General features: G+C 50.2%; 1 protein-coding gene and 1 pseudogene across 2 annotated transcripts in view; both read right to left on the reverse strand.

The window, feature by feature from the left end:
* Positions 1-22,561, reverse strand: part of ALX4 (ALX homeobox 4) — a 160,661-nt gene that overhangs the window by 46,296 nt on the left and 91,804 nt on the right. The window lies entirely within an intron of this gene.
* On the reverse strand, positions 170-388 carry LOC146046476 (U2 spliceosomal RNA; annotated as a pseudogene).

A 22,561-nucleotide genomic window follows, 5' to 3' on the forward strand; every position in this document is an offset into this window, starting at 1 on the left:
CAGAGGCTACGAACCTCTGGAACAGGAGCCATCTACTCAGTCCCAGCCTTTCTCCGCTCCTTGGGAATGGATACTAGACTGAGCCTTTCGCTGTCTCATCCTTCGGGGGCTACGAACCCCGTCAAGAGAGTCAAACTACTAGGCCCAGTGTTTCTCCCCCCCTCTTACCAGTGGATTTACGGAAACAACACCTCCTACCAAAGGCAGAGGTGAAGGTACTCAGCCAGACTTTTCACCACTCCCAGGCAAAAAAGAGGGGTCCCACACCCTCCGCCATCAGAGCAGCTACTCAGTCCAGCCTTTCTCTATTCTCTGCCAGAGGCCAGTCCATACCCACTGATAAGAACAGATACTACACTTGATCTTAGCCAAAAGGCCGAGAAGCGATCAGACACACACAGCAGTTACACATGTGCGATAATATGCCAATGCTGCGTCAATCTCTGCCTCCTGCAGGCTGCTGTGATCCGATGCTGCGTCACAGGATAATATCTTATGGTGGTAATATATCACATGCATTGTGTTCAAAGGCCCGAGACCCTATATCAGGCATGCCCAAACTATGGTCCTCCAGCTGTTGTAAAACTACAAGTCCCAACATGTCTTGCCACAGTTTTGCTATTAGGGAATGCTAAAACTATGGCAAGGCATGCTGGGATGTGTAGTTTCACAACAGCTGGAGGGCCACAGTTTGGACATGCCTGCCCTATATTATAGCAGACCCCCAGAGAAACATGGGGGCCTGCCTCTGCGTCCAGCATCTTTGGATGTCCATTATTTGCCAATAGCTCCTGAAATTGGGGGTTTACGGGGATATCCAGCAGTATATATACGCCCATAGCAACACCGCTGGCTGTTAGTTTGCAGAGCTCCTGAAAACCTTTCTTTCCCCTCAACATGAATTCAGAGAGATGTTCCAGACCTATCTCTATGGTGGACGTATGAATTCCTGGCAGCGCTCAAACTCAGCTGCCAGGTGACGTTTGAGTTATGAGTCCTCACAGTAATCAGCAGCGATGCGAGCTGATTGGCTGGCACGGGAATGCGTTCTGTACACCCTGGAATGGCAGAACGCTTTCCCCACTTGCTGGCTTAGATAAGCCCCCGAAACGGAATCAGCCGCAGTCACCGCACTTCCCCCACACGGCGTTGTCCTTAGTAACCTACAGAAGAGGCGGCACATTAACCATCCATGCACCACGAGGATGTCAGCCCTCTGAATAGTTAAAGGAGGAACGTATTAGTCATGTGTCTGCACTTACAGATGTGGAACATGGCCGAAGCCCAGAAATAATAGACATGATTCTTTGTATCAGAACAAACATAAGTAGCTTAAAATGGTATTCAGGCATTTTATGGTTCATAAACATTTATGGAAGCACATATCTCTCTCCAGAAGGTAGGCGATGATTTACAGGCCCGCGGAGCAGACCGCCTTATCCCGTGCTGAATACTATTACAGCCGCAGGGTTATGGGCCCTGGGGGGGAAGTAGGGACTCTGTGACATAATGGCCAGTGTCACCCACTCGCTGGAGTGTGCACTCGGCTTAGTGCAACATTTGAGGATTTGAGATCTGTGCTGGATACAGGCTAAGGGGCCTGATTCGGAGCCGCATGCTGGAGTGTGCGGTCTGCAGCTTTATGCGGATGGCCTACAAACTCCGTCCGTGGTGTACACAACAACACAAGCAAAAAGGGTCGACCTGTGATATATTAGGTCGACAGTGGCAAGAATGTTGACACACTCCGTACCCACACCTTATCCACCTATCCAGGTTTGAGGACGAGCTTCACAATGATGCTCAAGGTGGATGGCGTTCCCTATAGCGCGTGATCAGATCACCGTTTTACAAGGCCACATCAATTACTTCGTTTGGTGCCACAGCTAGTGGCCGCCAGCACTCAAAACACTTGAATTTCTCCCATAGAGGTGAGGAGTAGCGTTTGCCTTACATCATATAGGCTATGTTGTACTTTTTGGATCTGCTTCACAGCTGTTTAAATGACTCTACCCAGGGCCAGTGACCGGGTGGTCGGTCCCTGACCGTGTAAGGGGCCCCAAGGTTCTGAATACCTCCCAACATGACCCACTCCAGGAAAAGTTTTTGGATTCCCTCTTTCTCAGCGGGATGTAATACTATACATTGCCGCCCAGCCGCCGCGATGCTACACATATGCAGTAACATATGCGGCTAGCATCGGGGTACGGTGACGGAGACCCCCGCGATACCTGTAATGTGCGGGGGTCTCCGTCACTTCCCGGCGGCTGTCAGTGTCCCCGGCGTCTCCTCCTCCCCCTGCAGCCGGATGTCCTCCTGGCTGTGACACCTGTGCGGGCAGCAGGTGGCGATAGAATCCCATAGGGATTCTTTCTGACAAAATATTTCTTAGAAGGACAAAACCATGTGCACTGCAGGTGAGGCAGGTGTTACTTGTGCAGAGATAATTAGATTTGGGTGGGGTTTTACACCTGCCTCACCTGCAGTGCACATGGTTTTGTCCATCTAAGAAATATTTTGTCAGAAAGAGTGAACTAGAATAAGGGCCTCAGTTCCTGCTGGAGCATGCTGAAAAATAGCCCTGGGTATTGCCACCCAGAGGTGGCGATAGCCTGCCTGGCGGAGACGGGGCAAACGGGTAATGGTACATACGAAAATGCGGTAAAACTTCCATTTTACCGCATTTCCCCTTTAGTATATCCCGCCCAATGTATGATTGCCGTCACCTGTTCTAAACAGGTAAATGGTTAAGAAAGCTGTTTCCACAGAGGTGATAGCAATCATACATTAAGAGGGAAGTCCAGGAACAGAGCAAAATGTCCCTCCTGGAGATACACCCTGCCTGGTATAAACAGCAGCCCTAACCTGAGGCGCGCTGCTGACAGATCCGCTGCCACGTCACGTCCACCAGACGCGAAGCACAACATACAATAAGTAGACGATAAATCGGCAGCTGCAGCGTTTATCTACGGCAGTGGCGTCTGCTCAGCCGCACAGGAAGATTTATTACAGGAATATACAGCTAATATGTATACAGGGGAAATGTTTATTAGAGCCACTTACTTCCGCATCAGCGGATATCCTAATAAATATGGCAAGGTGCGGCGATCATAGGGTGGTATTCTGGGTGAAATTTAATAGGGTGAGTTTCAGAAAGTGAGAGATTTGGTAAGAAATCTACAGGTTTTTTTAAAGCGGCAATCATCTACACTGCAAAATCAAACTGGTTTTGCAGTGTAAATGATTGCCGCTTTAAAGAAACTGGGGATTTCATACCAAATCTCTCGCTTTCTGAATCTCTCATCCTGTTACATTTCAGTTCTAGTCGGGGTCAGATTGACGTTTCCATAACATCCCTCCCATCTCTCGTCACCAGGGACGCGCTCACCATTTCACTACTCTGCTCTCCAAACCAGAATAATCATAAATAATATTTAGCTAGCTGTGCTATTAGGGCAGCGTTCCAGAAGTACAATATCCAGTGCTCTAAGACTTCCTTCCCTAAGTACTGCGCGGTATTGTGTTACCACCGGGATTCCGGGATACGGTGGTGGCGGTCAGGGGTCTGGGACGCGTGGCGCATACAGTGCAGCCTTGTTTCACAAGGTTACAAGTTAATTATCTTTATGAAGACGAGCTCATTTCACAGAGCAGCGATAATAAAACTGATTGGGAACATTTTCACTAGAACCTACAACCAGATGTTGTTTGTGATAAGAATAAGTTATTTAGATCTATTGGCGAAGACCCTGATACTGAAATAACACAAAGCAAAAGTATCTGTGTGTGTAGGATTGGCGATGTGTGTTACACAGGAGGATGTCTGGGCGGGGCCTGTGTGTAGGATTGGCGATGTGTGTTACACAGGAGGATGTGTGGGCGGGGCCTGTGTGTAGGATTGGCGACGTGTGCTAGACAGGAGGATGTCTGGGCGGGGCCTGTGTGTAGGATTGGCGATGTGTGGGTGGGTCCTGTGTGTAGTATTGGCGATGTGTGTTACACAGGAGGATGTGTGGGCGGGGCCTGTTTTTAGGATTGGCGATGTGTGTTACACAGGAGGATGTGTGGGAGGGACCTGTGTGTAGGATTGGCGATGTGTGTTACACAGGAGGATGTGTAGGCGGGTCCTGTGTGTAGGACTGGCGATGTGTGTTACACAGGAGGATGTGTGGGCGGGACCTGTGTGTAGGATTGGCGATATGTGTTACACAGGAGGATGTGTGGGCAGGGCCTGATATGGCTGCAGTCTAGGGCACCAGGACTGTGTGTGTGGGGGGGGGGGGGGGGGGCTCATCTTCCTCTATGCTCCCCCTAACCCTCCTTTTCCTTTGTATCCCCCTATGCCTCCTCTTGCTCTGTACCCCCCAAGGACTCCTCTTGCTCTGTACCCTCTAGCCCTCTACTCCCTCTGTACCCCCAGCCCTCCTCTTCCTCTACACCCCCAGGCCTCCTCCTGCTCTGTACCCCCCAGCCCTCTTCTCCCTCTGTACCCCCCCCCCCCAGCCCTCCTCTTCCTCTACACCCCCTGGCCTCCTCCTGCTCTGTACCCCCCCAGCCCTCTTCTTCCTCTGTACCCTCCCAGGCCTCCTCTTCCTCTGTACCCCCCAAGGCCTCCTCTTGCTCTGTATCCTCTTCCTCTGTACACCCCTCCCCAGCCCTCCTCTTCCTCTACACCCCCAGGCCTCCTCCTGCTCTGTACCCCCCAGCCCTCTTCTCCCTCTGTACCCCCCCCCCCCCAGCCCTCCTCTTCCTCTACACCCCCTGGCCTCCTCCTGCTCTGTACCCCCCCAGCCCTCTTCTTCCTCTGTACCCTCCCAGGCCTCCTCTTCCTCTGTACCCCCCAAGGCCTCCTCTTGCTCTGTATCCTCTTACTCTGTACACCCCCCCCCCCCCCCCAGCCATCCTCTTCCTCTACACCCCCAGGCCTTCTCTTGCTCTGTACCCCCCCCCCTAGCCCCCTCTTCCTCTGTACCCCACAGCCGTTCTCTTCCCCTGTAAACCCCTCCCCCCCCAGGCTCCCTCTTCCTCTGTACTCCCCCAGCCCTCCTCTTCCTCTGTACCCCCAACAGTTCTCCTCTTCCTCTGTACCCCCCAGCCCTCCTCTTCCTCTGTACCCCCCCAGCCCTCCTCTTCCTCTGTACCCCCAACAGTTCTCCTCTTCCGCTGTACCCCCCAGCCCTCCTCTTCCTTTTTTCCCCCGCAGCCCTCCTCTTCCTCTGTAACCCCCAGTCCTCTTCTTCCTCTGTGACCCATCCCCAGCCCTCCTCTTCCTCTGTACCCCCCCCCAGCCACCCTCTTCCTCTGTACCCCCCAGCCCTCCTCTTCCTCTGTACCCCCCAGCCCTCCTCTTCCTCTGTACCCCCACAACCCTCCTCTTCCTCTGTACCCACCAGCCATCCTCTTCCTCTGTAAACCCCCCCACCCTCCTCTTCCTCTGTAACCCCCCTGCCCGAAGCGCAATTGTTTCCTGGATGAACCTGTTTGTCTATATACCAGTAGTAACTATTCTATAAAGGCTACATCTGTGTCTGGATTCAGTATGAAAAACTGACGGTCAAAATACTGACGGTCAAAATACCGACAGCTATTGACCGACGGTCAAAATCCCGAAAAGGTCAAAATCCCGACATGGTCAAAATACCGACATTTCAAATCCCGACAAGGTCAAAATCCCGACAAGGTCAAAATACCGCTATTTAAAATCCCGACAAGGTCAAAATACTGACATATTGAATGTAGACAGGTGAAAAAGACAACATGACTTTCGGTCGACAGGTCGTGAGGTCAACATGGGGTTTTTCACAGTTTTTTACCCGAATGTCGACATGGACACAGTTGGAAGTCAACTGCAGCCCCTCACAACGCTCGCTTCGCTCACGATGCTTCGGGCATGGTGCCTCGCTGCGCTCGACACACTATTTTATTCTCCCACTACACTATTTTGACCATGTCAGTATTTTGACCTTGTCGGGATTTTAAATATCGGTATTTTGACCTTGTCGGTATTTTGACCTTGTCGGTATTTTGACCTTGTCGGTATTTTTACCGTCGGTCAATGGTTGTCGTGATTTTGACCGTCAGTATTTAGACCATCGGGATTTTGACTGCATCCCCTGTGTCTTATGCACACTAGTCTACTTTTTTTAAAAAGTATTTCAGGGACATTGTAATGGTGACACCTGTAAGCGCAGTGGGCTGGTTCTGTTACATCTAAGAGGCACGTCATACAGTATGTAATGGCTCACATCCTAATGTAGATGAGCCCCAAAGCAGTTAATAAGAGCTACCATACTAGTTGTAGAATAGACACTGATACGTGTCAGGGCTTGTTCATGTATTGTGTTTTACACGTGGTTCCAAGTGGCCATGAGAAACCACCTTATTTATAATGCATGCAGCCATAGGCATCATTGTGCCTTCTAACCAATGCAGGGAAATACCACTGATGATCCCATAGGAATGTATTTATCTTGGATTTCTATTTGTCCCCTGGCTGTATAATATGGGTTAGGTGAAATCAGGGAGATGCTGACTCTGCAGGGAGAGAGGGAGATTGCTTCTATTTCAGGAGTCTCCTGCAGAATGCGGGAGGGGAGGCGGTTAATGGTCTAGGGATGGCCATACCTTCTATGTTCTTATGAGAGTAAGACCTGCATCTGGGCACGGGGGCACATTGCACCCAGACAGTATGGCCTGCATCTGGGCACGGGGGCACATTGCACCCAGACAGTAGGGCCTGCACCTGGACACGGGGCACATTGCACCCAGACAGTATGACCTGCACCTGGCCACGTTGCACTCAGAGATTATAAGGCCTGCACCTGGGCACGGGGGCACATTGCACCCAGACAGTATGGCCTGCACCTGAGCACAGGGGCACATTGCACCCAGACAGTACGGCCTGCACCTGGACACGGGGGCACATTGCACCCAGACAGTATGGACTGCACCTGAGCACGGGGGCACATTGCACCCAGACAATATGGCCTGCACCTGGGCACGGGGCACATTGCACCCAGACAGTACGGCCTGCACCTGAGCACGGGGGCACATTGCACCCAGACAGTACGGCCTGCACCTGGGCACGGGGGCACATTGCATCCAGACAGTATGGCCTGCACCTGAGCACGGGGGCACATTGCACCCAGACAGTACGGCCTGCACCTGGGCACGGGGGCACATTGCACCCAGACAGTACGGCCTGCACCTGAGCACGGGGCACATTGCACCCAGACAGTACGGCCTGCACCTGGCCACGTTGCACCCAGAGAGTATAAGGCCTGCACCTGAGCACGGGGGCACATTGCACCCAGTCAATACGGCCTGCACCTGGGCACGGGGCACATTGCACCCAGACAATATGGCCTGCACCTGGGCACGGGGGCACATTGCATCCAGACAGTATGGCCTGCACCTGAGCACGGGGGCACATTGCACCCAGACAGTACGGCCTGCACCTGGGCACGGGGGCACATTGCACCCAGACAGTATGGCCTGCACCTGAGCACGGGGGCACATTGCACCCAGATAATACGGCCTGCACCTGGGCACGGGGCACATTGCACCCAGACAGTACGGCCTGCACCTGGCCACGTTGCACCCAGAGAGTATAAGGCCTGCACCTGAGCACGGGGGCACATTGCACCCAGTCAATACGGCCTGCACCTGGGCACGGGGCACATTGCACCCAGACAGTACGGCCTGCACCTGGCCACGTTGCACCCAGAGAGTATAAGGCCTGCACATGGGCACGGGGCACCCAGAGGGTAAGGCCCATGTCTCGGGAGGACAGTCAGATGGACAGGAGACCTTGCTTGTGTCTGCAATCACTGCTCCATCAGCCCTCCTGGCTCTCTGCACTCCCTTATTGATAAAATATGTGCACCACACAAAGGGATTTTGGCTGTGTGCGATACCCTCTCAGCTGCGCCCCGGAGCTCCCTCTCTCCAGCCAGAGTTGCTTTATATATCTCCCTGTTTTGAAGTTTTGGACAGAGTTAAGACTGACAGATACAGAGGACTGGAAACCACATGTTAAAAGGTTCCGATTTCTGCTTTTACCCCCCCCCCCCTCATTCTTTTTGAGAGCCAGATGTGGCAAGAAAACTTTTTCCTTTAAAGTCAATCACACATGGGAAGCAAATGGGGGGAGGCTGAGAGTCCCTGACTCCAGAGCTGAACTTTCGGATATTCAATAACTGAGGACAAGAGGAATCGACATCTCCAACCAAATGAAAGAGACGCCTGGTGATCAAGCCTATCCCCTTCCAGGGTCCCGGGAACTCGATGCTTTCCACGTGCCATGCCCTGTGCAGTCCTCAGTCTCATTTATCACAGCATGCTGGTGTTGGAATCATGTGCAATATGTATCCACATCTGCCGTCTCTGACGTCCCACCGCTCTTGCGCGGAAATCAGATTGGCAGGTACACAACCCATGTGGATTATTATTGCGCTGGGTCTTATACATGTAAACAAAGCAGCTACGTCCTGGCATGCCCGCATGGTCGTCTGACCATTACCGCCACCCGATAACAGACGTAATACACACAACACTTCACCTAATATCTACTTTATTCATTTATTTACACAGGATTTTTGTGTTATTTTTGTACATTCAAAACCAAAAATTCTAATTTGCCTCTTGGTTGGATGCGCCAGCGGGCAGCACGTTTAGGGGCTCATCTGACCTAAGGGTACTTCAGATAAGGCGTGCTCCCCGTAATCCAGCGCCAGGCGATTCCGGCAGCCTATAGATCATAGGAATAATAATAACATAAAAAATATGTTACACTGTTCTACATGCGGCGCCATGTGTAAGGACCAGCTGTGTCATTCTAGAATAACCATCATATATATATATATATATATATATATATATATATATATATATATATATATATACAGAACAGGAACAGAGTGTGCTTAAGAGTGAAAGTACACAACTTTTTCCACAATGTAAAAATTGAATAAAAGCCCACAACACGGCTCATAAAAAAATACAGTGATAGTACGGTCATGTATTGGAATCAATTTGACAAAATCTGTGATAATTCAGTACAACAGCAGGCCCAACGCGTTTTCGTCAATGCATGACCTGATGAAAAGACCGCACAGGTCTTGAAACGTTGTTGGCTGCACTGCAATTATGCTATAAATTTGCTTAAATATATCTGCACCTTAACTAAACCCGTTGGAGTGCCGCCTTCTTTCTCAATCATTCCTGTAACAAGGTAAAGGCGAGATTCTGCTGCTATATATATATATATATATATATATCAGGGACGTGCGGTGAGGTTTGTGGTTGGTGAGGCACTGGTTTGGTGGAACCAGCGCCGACAGGCTCTGTGGGGAGCATTGGGTACCGGTTGCTCCTGCGCTGACAGGCAGGTACGGTAGCTGCCCCCTGCATAAGCAGAACAGCTCCTACCTGTCAGCGCTGAAAGAAGCAACCTGTACCCAGCGTTTGCCATCGCTGGCTCCACCAAGCCGCCATGGCGTCTGCCCACATACATTTTTTAATTTAAAAAAAATGTGGCCAAATGTAATAGCCTCTTAAGGGGCAGACTTGTCTGTGTTTGTGTTCTGACAGAGTTGTGTATCTGTATATTTGTGTAAAGTGACAGAGGTGTGTGTTTTGTAAAGTGACAGAGGTGTTTCTGTGTGATTGTGTAAAATAAGTGTCATTTTAAATGAAGTATATTGGCCCAATACATTTTAAAAGAACCTCTGAGGCTAGTACATTGGGCAAATATACTTCATTTAAAAACACTCATTTTACACAAACACACAGAGACAGTACACACCTCCACCTCTATCACTTTACACAAACACACACCTCTGTCACTTTACACAAATACACAGATACACACCTCTGTCACGACACAAACAAGTCTGTCACTTAACACAAACACACACACAAACACATGTGCCACTTTAAAAAAAAAAAAACAGCCCCCAGACACACATTACCGTTTGGCTCAGGGTCAGGCACTGCATGGATTCCCAAGCGTCCAGGGACAGGCACCTGGACCAGTGGCGAAACTGGCGAACCATGGGCACAGGTGCAAAAAATGCTCTGGGCCCCCCTGCACAATCATTTTTCAATATGGGGGGGGGGGGGGGCGTTCGCTGTAAAAATATCAGATGGGGCACAGAAAAATAGTTATATATATATTTATATATATATATAATATTAATATATATGTTTATATATATTAATAAATAACACCACATTCCCTGTACATTTCTGTGAAAAAAAAATAAAATTATAATATATATATATATATATATATATATTTATATATGAACCAGGGCCTATAGACACTGGCTGAGGGAGTGCCTGGCCACGTCCTACAGTATGTGTGTATATATATAGTGGATGCGGCTTGTCACCCCCTCAGCTAGTGTCTGTAGGCCCTGGCCTGGTGCCTATATATATATATATATATTTCACAGAAATGTGCAGGGGGAATGGAGGTATTTATTAATATAAACAAATACGTACTTTTCTGTGCCCCATCTTTTTATCTTTTTACGGCAGCCCCCCCCCCCCCCCCCCATATTGAAAAATGATTTAGCGGTGCAGTGTGGCCCCATTCCCCGTTTTTATAATGTGCCCCCAGTCCCCCCTTAAGTTTACTTACCTCGGCTGTCTGGAGTCGCTCCTCCGCGCCACCTGCCTGCTCAGCCTTGGAGCAGAATCTCTTCCTGTAGCGTGCGCCGGAGACCAGATACAGTAACAGCAGGAGCTGGGAGCCGTGCCCAGCTCTGCCCGCTCCCCCTGGCAATACAGGTGAGCGAACAAGCCGCTCACCTTTAAAATCGGCACTGTGCTATACATGGCAGGCACCCCACCTATAGCAGTGCCACGGTGATGGACATCAGGGACGTGCTTTCTGCCTATATGAAAGCACGCCCCTGTCACTGAGACAACACCACTGTGCCCAATCACATCTGTCTCAGTGACAGGGGTGTGCTTTCACATAGGCAGCAAGCACTTCCCTGTCACCGAGGCACCGCTATAGGTGCCGCCTATATGACTTTTTTAAATGCGCTTTTACAGCCCCGGAGCTCAGCCCTGCCCACTGCCCGCCCCTGTGTCTGCTGCTTTAATATAGACAGCGGGAGGCATCGCTCATGATGCCTCCTAATCTAATAAAAAAGAAAAAAGAAAAAGAGTAAAAATGATTATAATAATACAAAGCATATACTTATGACACATAATATGTGTCATAAGTATTTTCTTTGAATTGTATTATTATATTAATCATTAATGACAGGGGAGGCACTGCCTCCCCTGCCTCCCCTGACTGCACGTCCCTGATATATATATATATATATATATATATATATATTCCAAGAGATGATGTCACTCACCAGTCTTTATGTCAGTTGAAAACTTTTTAATCAGGCAACATGGCAGAGGGTACAAGGCATCATATCATAGAGATATATATATATATATAACTATATATATATATATATATATCTACATAGATACATATATCTGTATATATAAATACTAGTAAGCCCGCTCAAAGCAAAAGCATGGGCAGTGTAAACGGGTATGCCGGGTCATCCGACCTGGCTCCCATTTACAGTTATGGGGAAGCCCAACCTCCGTTGGACGGGGGCGCGCACACAGCCTCCGCTGCTGGTTGCTGTACTCTGCAGACAGTAGCGGAGGCAGGGAGGAGGTGACTGGATGCCTGTGGGAGGCATCCATCCTAGCGGATGGGGCTGGGGGGGGGGTAGGTGTCACGGAGGCTGGGGGCAGCCCTGCCGCTTACTTTGGGGCTGGGCTTGCCCCCAGCGCAGCTATGTTGTTGCGGGAGTCCCGGCTGGCAGATTTTACAATGCTTTGAGATGATGTAATTTTTCAAACGCTGGCTCACGAACCGCCTCCGCTGGGGGAAGGGGCCTGCCGGTGAAGTTAGCTGGGGCAGTCTTCGGTGTAAAAGGCAACCAACGCTGGGTTGCACCTGAGTTGAAGCTGGGTCCAAAAACCCGGGTGCGACCCGGCCTTTGGTGTAAAAGGGGTATAAGTAACCAAAGACAATACGTCCTCAAAGTGAGTTCTTATTATGGCGGAATTATTCACAATATACACTACAACAATATCTACCATTGGTCAGTTTACTTTAGCGCATACCTACTTCATACAGAGGGTTAAATGTTACTACTGTGACTAAGGGCTCTATGTACTATGCCTTGGAGAGAGATAAAGGGGAGAGCGATAAAGTATCATCCAGTCCGCTTCTAACTTTGTCATGGGTGGGTCTAAGATGTCAGCGCTGACCACGTCCACCCTCGCAGATTAGTGGCAGCCTCAGGCCTGCTCACATTTGCACAGACTTCAGAAGCCTTTCGATGTTTGGGAATTGCGTATAGATCTGTAAATGTGACGTCTCACATTAGCGCTCCATGATGAGTGTCAGCAACAGGCCCGCAGTCCAGGTAAGTGACCGTCAGCAACAGACCCGCAGTCCAGGTAAGTGACCGTCAGCCACAGGCCTGCAGTCCAGGTAAGTGACCGTCAGCCACAGGCCTGCAGTCCAGGTAAGTGACCGTCAGCAACAGACCCGCAGTCCAGGTAAGTGACCATCAGCCACAGGCCTGCAGTCCAGGTAAGTGACTGTCAGCCACAGGCCCGCAGTCCAGGTAAGTGACCGTCAGCAACAGGCCCGCAGTCCAGGTGACCATCAGCCACAGGCCTGCAGTCAATGTAAGTGACCGTTGGTAACAGACAAGCAGTCCAGGTAAGTGACCGTCAGCAACAGTACCATCCTATATCATGGATGAGAAATGAAGCAGGACAGGACAGCAGGATTACAGTAGAACTGTGCTCCTGGTATTGAATTAGTTAAGGAGAGGGTGACAGTAGTTTGGGAATTCCTGCTCTGCAGCTCCCCATGAGGCCGCTGGTAGACTCCTCGCTGGAGAATCAGTTTCCTGCATGAGAAGCTCAGACTCGTGTTTGTACAGATTGTTCTTCATCAGACAACATGAACCTGCTGATGTAACTGTCTGTAGTGCAGGGGAGCTGGAAATCTCTGCAGCAGGGCAGGGGAGCTGGAAATCTCTGCAGCAGGGCAGGGGAGCTGGAAATCTCTGCAGCAGGGCAGGGGAGCTGGAAATCTCTGCAGCAGGGCAGGGGAGCTGGAAATCTCTGCAGCAGGGCAGGGGATCTGGAAATGTCCGCGGCAGGGCAGGGGAGCTGGATATCTCCGCAGCAGAGCAGGGGAGGTGGAAAAATCCACAGCAGTGCAGGAGAGCTGGAAATCTCCGCAGCAGGGTAGGGGAGCTGGAAATCTCTGCAGCAGGGCAGGGGAGCTGGAAATCTCCGCAGCAGGGTAGGGGAGCTGGAAATCTCTGCAGCAGGGCAGGGGAGCTGGAAATGTCCGCGGCAGGGCAGGGGAGCTGGATATCTCTGTGGCAGGGCAGGGGAGCTGGAAATGTCCGCAGCAGGGCAGGAGAGCTAGAAATCTCTGCAGCAGTGCAGGAAAGCTGGAAATCTCTGCAGCAGGGCAGGGGAGTTGGAAATCTCTGCAGCAGGGCAGGGGAGCTGGAAATCTCCGCAGCAGGGCAGGGGAGCTGGAAATCTCTGCAGCAGGGCAGGGGAGCTGGAAATCTCTGCAGCAGGCGACAGGAGAGGAGGAAATCTCCACGGCAGGGCAGGGGAGCTGGAAATCTTGTAGCTGCTGTAGCGCATTTTAGACCTAGACCTTATCACACAATGGGCCAGATGCACTAAGCTGTAAAAGTGATAAAGCGGAGAGATAAAGTAGCAGCCAACCAGCTACTATTACATGATTGGAGCTGATTGGCTGCTACTTTATTTCTCACCACTCTATCACGTTTTGAAGCTTAGTACATCAGGCCCAGTGTTTGTCTGTAAGCGCGGGTGTGTGCAGGACCCTTCATCCTGGTGATGAATTAATCTATGTAATAATCCATGCCCTTATATTGGAGCTCACATAAATCCCAAAACAGCCTCCAGGTGACCTTAAGAACCCCATCTACCTCTTGCATAAATAAGATAAAAGGATAAAACATAGGGTAATATTTACAAAGATTTGGGCAACCAATCAGAAATTACCTTCTAGAACAGGCATTCCCAACCACGGTCCTCACGGCACACCAACAGTGCAGGTTTTAATGATATCCAGGCTTCAGCACATATGGTTTAATCAGAATCCCTCAGGTACTAATTAAGTCACCTGTGCGCAAGCCTGGATATCTACAAAACCTGCACTGTTGGTGTGCCTTGAGGACTGTGGTTGGGAAAGCCTGTTCTAGAAGATCAAAGACAACGATCTGGTTGGTTGCCGATAGTAACATCACATGTGAAATAGAACTCTCCATTTTAGTAAATTCCTCCCATTGTCTGCAGTCTGTAACATGATCATATACTGTATAATAATCACAGCAGTGGTGGCAGTAATGACACATAACCCCCCAACTGTCCTGATTTCTGAGAGCCTGTGGGGGTCCCCGGCGGCAGCACTGCGGAACGGGCTTGCCCCAGCGTCACCAGAAAGCATGTACTGTTCTGAAAGGATATTGCTTATATTTATGTAGTTTGAGGGCCAGATGTATCAAGCTTCAAAAAGTGATAAAATGGAGAGTGAAAACAGCCAGCCAATCAGCTGCTACCTGACATGTTACATCCTGGGTTTGAAAAATGTCAGACAGGAGCTGATTGGCTGGTTGTTTATCACTCTTCATTTATCACTTTTTGAAGCTTGATACATCTGGCCCTGTGAGTTAATTGTCTCCCTGATAGGAGGATAGGAGAAAGGGGCTACTGAGCGATATCGGCTCAATATGTGCGCTCCTGTGCAGAATCGTTAAGATAGAACGAGGGCTGCTTGATGGTTGTTAAATAAAGCTGTTGAAGATAGTACAAAGTACTCAGGGGAAATCTCAGGTTGAGTGGCAGGTAGATCTGCCAATCAGGCAGGGCCGGTGCAAGGCACCGGAGCGCCCCAGGCGAGTCGGGGTGGGGGCGCCCCGGTGCCGGGGGAGGGGGGGGGGTACCTGTCCTGCGGCGCTGTCCGGTGCCGGGGGAGGGGGGTACCTGTCCTGCGGCGCTGTCCGGTGCCGGGGGAGGGGGTACCTGTCCTGCGGCGCTGTGTATTTAAAGCTGGCGGCGGAGGCAGCGGGGGTCCCTGCAGTCCATTAGAAATAACGAGCGCTATCTGCCGGGCTATGCGGAAGCGCTTCTGTTGTGAAAACACTGGCAGCACGCTGATTGGCTGAGATCAGCGTGCGCCGTGCTGCCAGTGTTTTCACAACAGCGGATAGCGCTCGTTATTTCTAATGGACTGCAGGGACCCCCGCTGCCTCCGCTGCCAGCTTTAAATACACAGCGCCGCAGGACAGGTACCCGGGCGGCACGGGGGAGGGGGGGGGGGCAAAATGCCGCCCTTCAGTGGCCGGCGCCCTAGGCAAATGCCTAGATTTGCCTAGTGGTGGCGCCGGCCCTGCAATCAGGTAGCATAGGGGCGGCAGCTTAGAGAGGGGTATATGAGGTGATGCTGGGAGGTAGTACTTCCTCTTTGATTCTGGATCCCCACCCTCCCTATCCCTTTCAAACTTTGCTGCTACCTGGCCTCCGGGCCATTCACCAAATTGGCTTCTATAGGCTTTAATTATAAATTGGCCAGAAGGCGCTCTCGACTAGCAGTCAGGAGAGGTGACGGCGGGCGAATTCCGACTCAGCAGGGGGGGGGGGGGGGGATGTTGGACACTTCCTGGAAGTGTCCTCGCCAGGCCATAGAGGGGGTGGTATGTCCGTCACAGCACGGGCAGTACCTCACAATAAGGGGTGTTGTCGGAGTGGGCATTTTAGTCGCTACCATGAGTAATGCCCTGGACTGGTGCTGGTCCGAGTGCTTTCTTTGCCATCCCTTAGACAAAGAGGGGCCATACCATTACAATAAATATTCATGACCTGTTTAAACTTACGCAGTGGTTGTCCGTGTCATTATTTATAGAATAAGGTGTTTTGTGTGAGTCATTTCTAGGCATAATGCTGTGTACACACGGGGGCGATAGGGGCTGAAATCGCTGGGAATATGGTCGCTGAGCGACCATATTGCCAGTGATTGGAGTGTGCACCAGCGATAAATCGCCGGGTGCGCGCTCCTGTTTTCAGCCCCTGAATGGTCGCTGGTCGGAGGAGCATGCTCATAATCCGTAAGTAAAATGACGCGATCACGTCAATTTAACCCCGCCCCCCACCGTGCAATGCCTGAAATACCGGCATTGCACGGCGGGGGGCGTGGCTAAAATGACGCGTTCACTGTAGCACGCCCCCCAAAGGAAAGCCCGTCTGTGGCTCCGCCCCCAATCTGCCTCTTTTTAGCTCCCGGAGATAGCCCCGCCCCCCTGTACAACAGAGCTGGCTGCCCTCTCCCGGAAGGTAGCCAGCAAAAGTAGGCAAGTATGATATATTGCTAGCGAACAAATTGCCCCGTGTGTACGCACCTTAAGAGTTAAGTAAAGGTATAGGCCAAACAGCATAATTCATTAGGCGCCTTATGATTAATGATGTCTTCTGAACATGCAGGTCAATTTGGCTATAAAGCTAAAGGCCTGTTCAGTGGGTTCCAGTGTCAAAACTTACCAATATTAGCAGCCAAAATCACTCAGGCCCTTATTCAGATCTGATCGCAGTACAAATTTGTTTGGAAAATGGGCAAAACCATGTGCACTGCAGGTGGGGCAGATGTAACATGTGCAGAGAGAGAGTTCAATTTGGGTGGGGTGTGTTGAAACTGAAACCTTAATTGCAGTGTAAAAATAATGCAGCCAGTATTTACCCTGCACAGAAACAAAATAACTCACCCAAATCTAACTCTCTCTGCACATGTTACATCTGCCCCACCTGCAGTGCACATGGATTTGCTATTTTGTACTGCGATCAGATCTGAATAAAGGCCTCAGTGTGTACACAAATATCGGGACCCGTGGACGCTATTGTTAATTATATCTGCCACAGCCCTCGTGGTTTAGTTTGTACGGAGCCTTTGTCAGCGCTGGTACAGTACACGTCCCCTTTTTCCAGACATTGGGGCTTCAGACACACTGAGCGGCTTTCCCCCTGCCCGGCGCTGTCGGCGGGGAGAGGGACGGCTTTGCATAGCGCAGAGCTATGCAAAGCCGTCCTCAAAGCCGCTCATCTGCTGGTAATACCAGCAGATGAGCGGATTTCCCGGGGATGATGCAGGAGCGCGCAGCAGCGCTCACTGCTCATCACCGGGCCGTACACACTGGGCGGCTTTGAGCTGAAAGCCGCTCAAACTTGTTGTTTTGAGCGGCTTTTAGCTCAAAGTCATCCAGTGTGTATGAGCCTTTAGATTTGGGTGAGCTATTTTGTTTCTGTGCAGAGTAAATACTGGCTGCATTATTTTTACACTGCAATTTAGATTTGAACACACATCACCCAAAACGAACTATCTCTGCACCTGTTACATCTGCCCCACCTGCAGTGCAGCATGGTTTTGTCCATTAAAGAAGGAGTTTACTTTGGCAAACCAACCAGAATCTCCCCCATTGGGTATTACAATGACTCCCACCGGACAGAGCGATGAGTCATACATGGAGCTCATGGGGAAGATTTAGCAAAAGCTTGGAGAGCGATGGAGTATCAACCAATCAGCTCCTTCCATTTCACAAACACAACCTGTAGCATGCCAGTTAGGAGCTGATTGGCTGCTACTTTATCTCTCCAAGCTTTGATAAATCTACCCCAGATTCTTTACAATACAGCAATCACTACAGTATATTGGGCCTTAAACAACTGGGGTGAAATGTAATAGCGTGCAATTTTTGGTAAAAAATGTCCGAATTCGCATGTTTCCCGAAAATCGCACATTTAATAGGGTGTGAATTGCAGTAAAATTCGCACTTTTTGCCACGAAATTCACACATTCTAACCTGGCGACTTTTTCTCACACTTCAATTCGCATCCAGATGTTTTCCCATTATAAACTATACAACTCGCAAATTTAATAGGGTGTGATTTTTGGTAGAAGTCGCAAAAAAAAAATAGACCGGGTTCTGACTGAAGAATTTGACAGAACCATACACAAACCACTGAGGTTGTATGGTTCTGTGATAAAAAATGTGTAAAAGTGAAAATGAAATAAAAAATGGCATGGGGGGGCATCCTAAGCATAACCAAAAATACGGGGGACAAAAAGCGTAGGGGTCCCCCATATTTCTGAAACCAGCCTCGGACTCTTGGACCGGTCCTGGTTTCAAAAATACGGGGGGACCCCAGTTTTTTTTTCCCCATAATTTTGGAACCAGGGCTGGTTATGCTTAGGAGGGGGGACCCCAACGCAATTTTTTCTTACTAAATACCGCACTTTCATGTCTAAAAAAAATTGTACATTATCAATACTAAAAATCGCACATGTCTAAAAAAAGGCACTACTTCATCGCATGCAAATTCCAACTTTGTCTAAAAAAATCGCACCCTATTACATTCGCGAGTTTTTAAAAAATGTGTGATTTTTTTTTCACATCACAAAATCGCACCCTATTACATCTTGCCCTTGGTATCTACTTGTCCAATGCTGGAACATTCACCAGAATCTCTGAACTACAACAAATTCCACTACACTTCTGTGATCTATATCTATCTCCTATCATCATTATTAATGCTCCATCGCTCAGCTGTGAAGGCAGTGGGGCGATTAGTATAAGGCACAGGTTCCCAATCTCGCTCCTCAGGACCCCACATAGTGCTGTTTTCAGGTATAAAATGTAACTGTTTTACAGGTACACGGTGCCGGGTGACCTGAGGGCCGAGTTTGGGAACCACTGGTATAATGGTAGAAAGTCTGACCAAGCACACAGATCACAGAGTTGTGGTATAATTATTTCCCTTTTACACCGAGGCAAAAACCCGGGTTTTTTCCTGGTGGACCCGGGTCAGCGTCAGTGTAAAAGGGGTAGCTGAAAAAAAATCTGGGTCCATTTCCCCACGAATCCGACCCTGGTGCAGACAGCAGCGAAGGCAGGGAGGAGGTGAATGGATGCCTGTGTGCGGCATCCATTCACCTCGCAGACAGAGGCTGGGGGTGGGTGCAGAGAGGCTGGGGGCAGCCCAGCAGCTTACCTTGGTGCTGGACTTGTCCCCAGCGCGGCGGTCTCGGGCTCTGGTGCAGTGATCGGTGGTCCTGGTGCTTGGAGATGATGTCACCGCAGTCGGCACCACAGTGTAAACAGATAAAATCCTGGATCCGACCTAGCTTGGAACCGTGTTCCAAATACCGGGTCGGATCCGGGATTTTGGTGTAAAAGGGGTATTATTGAGGGTTACACAGCTGCATCCAAAATCCTAGGCTGCAGCTCTGAACAACAACGTTAGCAGCCCACACACGCACCAATCCCGGCGTGTGTTGTGGGCTTAACTAGCACACATAGCATCGCATCGTATGCCTTGTGCATACGATGTACATGCGATGCGATGCTATGCTAGAAAAGGCTAGTACAAAAAGTATGTGCAGCACATACTTTTTGTACTGTACGATGAGGTGCCGCGGGAGCACGCACCCCATCGTACAGCATCGCACCGCCCACATCGGTGCGTGTGTGGCCTCCTTAAGACTAAGCAAATGTAGCACAGCAATCTCTTGTACTAAATAATCTGCGATTAGGATTTGCCCACAAAAACGCCGGGATTTCGGTATTAGACTGTGCATGCACAGTCTAATGCCGGGCAACGTCTGAGCACCCGCTCAGACGCTGCCTGGCTTCTCCTGTCATTGGCTTATGGCTCTGCAAAGCATGACCTGATCAGAGGTCGCGCTGCGCAGGCAACACACCCGCTCTGCCCGGCTCTCAGATGCACTGTCTGTACTGCCCGCACTGCTCGCCCTCCGCACCGACCCCCTAGCTCCCGTACCGACCCCCTGACTCCCGCCCACTCAGCTCCCGCAACCACCCGACTCCCGTTTGCACCGGCATATGGTAAGTAAATATGTGGCGCGGCCGGGGCATTTTTTAGGGAAGACAATGCCGGGATCCCGGGAATCCTGGGATTGAGGATTTTTCAAACCCGAATCCTGGGATTGGAAATATGCCCCAGGATTTGTTTCCTTATCTGCAATATATGTGGTAAATATCTTTGGTGTTAAGTTAATATTGGATATTTCATAATGATATTTGCGTAACACATACATTTATATAACGCTCCGTAGTCGCGCACATCGCTATCCCTCCGATCTGAGCAAGCTGGAAATTATAATAATATCATTGAAACTTGCAAAGAAACGTTCTGCATATTGTACGCGGAGCCCCGGGTGGTTTCCTCGTTAAATGAACCTTTTAACTATTTCTTTCCACATTGGTCAGTTCTGAGGGGGCGCTGGTGCACATCGCCCCAAAATCAATTAATGGGGTGATATGAATTTTCTGCACCATGAGCAGTGACATCTGCATACTCTGGGCGAGTATCTGCCGACTTTGTGCTGTAAATTGAGCATAATGGCTTTTCAGGAAAGCCTGAGTAAGTGCCCTGCGGGGGTTATTTCCTGTGTAAAAAGGTTCAGCTGAAATGTTTTTAGAACCGTAGATCATGAAAGGAGAATGAGAACTGTTCACTTAAAACAAACTAAGGCAATCTGTGGCCTTCAGCCACTGGGACACTGAGTGTCCCTGGACATACTTTCCGATAGCATGGCATGCTGGGACATGTAGTTCTACATCAGGCATGACTCATGTTGGTTCTGTCTTGGGATATCACCAATTGTGAATGGTAAACAGTCTTACCGGTATCAGAACATATGAGCAGATCCTGGCTGAAAGCACACAGGGGCCTAGTGAGTAAGAGTCACTAGTGGGGTCAGATCCTGGCTCACAGCACACATGGGCCTAGTGAGTAAGAGTCACTAGTGGGGGGCAGATACACGGCTTACAGCACACAGGGGCCTAGTGAGTAAGAGGTGTAAGACCCAGCATTTGCAGTCTGAAAGCGGTTTAAGAGTCACTAGTGGGGGCAGACCCTGTCTCACAGCACACAGGAGTGGGGGCAGATCCGGGGTACACAGCACACAGGGGCCAAGTGAGTAAAAGTGTAAGAGTCACTAGTAGGGGGCAAATCCTGTCTCACAGCACACAGGGGCCTAGTGAGTAACAGTCATTAGTGGGGGCAGATTCACAGCACACAGGGGCCTAGTGAGTAAGAGGTGTAAGAGTCACTAGTGGGGGGCAGATATACATCTCACAGCACACAGCTGCCTAGTGAGTAATAGGTGTAAGAGTCACTAGTGGGGGCAGATATACATCTCACAGCACACAGAGGCCTGGTAAATAAGAGGTGTAAGAGTCACTAGTGAGGGCAGATCTACATCTCACAGCATACAGTGGCCTGGTGAGTAAGAGGTGTAAGATTCACTAGTGGAGGCAGATCTACGTCTCACAGCACACAGTGGGCTGGTGAGTAAGAGGTATAAGAGTCACTAGTGGGGGCAGACCCTGTCTCATAGCACACAGGAGTGGGGCAGATCCGGGGCACACAGCACACAGGGGCCAAGTGTGTAAGAGTCACTAGTGGGGGCAAATCCTGACTCACAGCACACAGGGGCCTAGTAAGTTAGTGGTGTAAGAGTCACTAGTGGGGCAGATTCACATCTCACAGCACACAGGGGCCTAGTGAGTAAGAGGTGTAAGAGTCACTAGTGGGGTCAGATCCACATCTCACAGCACACAGCGGCCTAGTGAGTAATAGGTGTAAGAGTCACTAGTGGGGGCAGATCCACATCTCACAGCACACAGCGGCCTAGTGAGTAATAGGTGTAAGAGTCACTAGTGGGGGCAGATCGACATCTCACAGCACACAGTGGCCTGGTGAGTAAGAGGTGTAAGAGTCACTAGTGGGGGCAGACCCTGTCTCACAGCACACAGGAGTGGGGGCAGATCCGGGGCGCACAGCACACAGGGGCCAAGTGTGTAAGAGTCACTAGTGGGGGCAAATCCTGGCTCAGAGCACATAGGGGCCAAGTGAGTAACAGTCACTAGTGGGGGCAGATTCACAGCACACAGGGGCCTAGTGAGTAATAGGTGTAAGAGTCACTAGTGGGGGCAGATCTACATCTCACAGAGGCCTAGTGAGTAATAGGTGTAAGAGTCACTGGTGGAGGCAGATCCACATCTCACAGAACACAGCGGCCTGGTGAGTAATAGGTGTAAGAGTCACTAGTGGGGGCAGATCCTTGTCTTATAGCACGCAGCGGCCCAGTGAGTAAGAGGTGTGAGAGTCACTATTGGGGGCCGATCCACATCTCACAGCACATAGGATGGTGGGATGGTGCCACCCCAGTGCCCATCACTGGACATCTTGTGCTGTGGTGCAACCATTGCTAAATTGCTGCAATGTTCAGCGCCTGTGGCCACAAAGTGAGCAGCTGGTGGATTCACCAATCATGTGCCAATCACACTACGTTACCCACAGCTACAGGCAATCAGATCCTGTACAAACCAGTTCAGAGGATGTGATCTGACTGGTGGGGGCACCCAGATGTGACTTTGGAGACACAAATACA

Source organism: Crinia signifera, chromosome 11 (genome assembly GCF_055691185.1).
Source record: "Crinia signifera chromosome 11, ASM5569118v1, whole genome shotgun sequence".
In the NCBI taxonomy this organism is placed as follows: domain Eukaryota; kingdom Metazoa; phylum Chordata; class Amphibia; order Anura; family Myobatrachidae; genus Crinia; species Crinia signifera.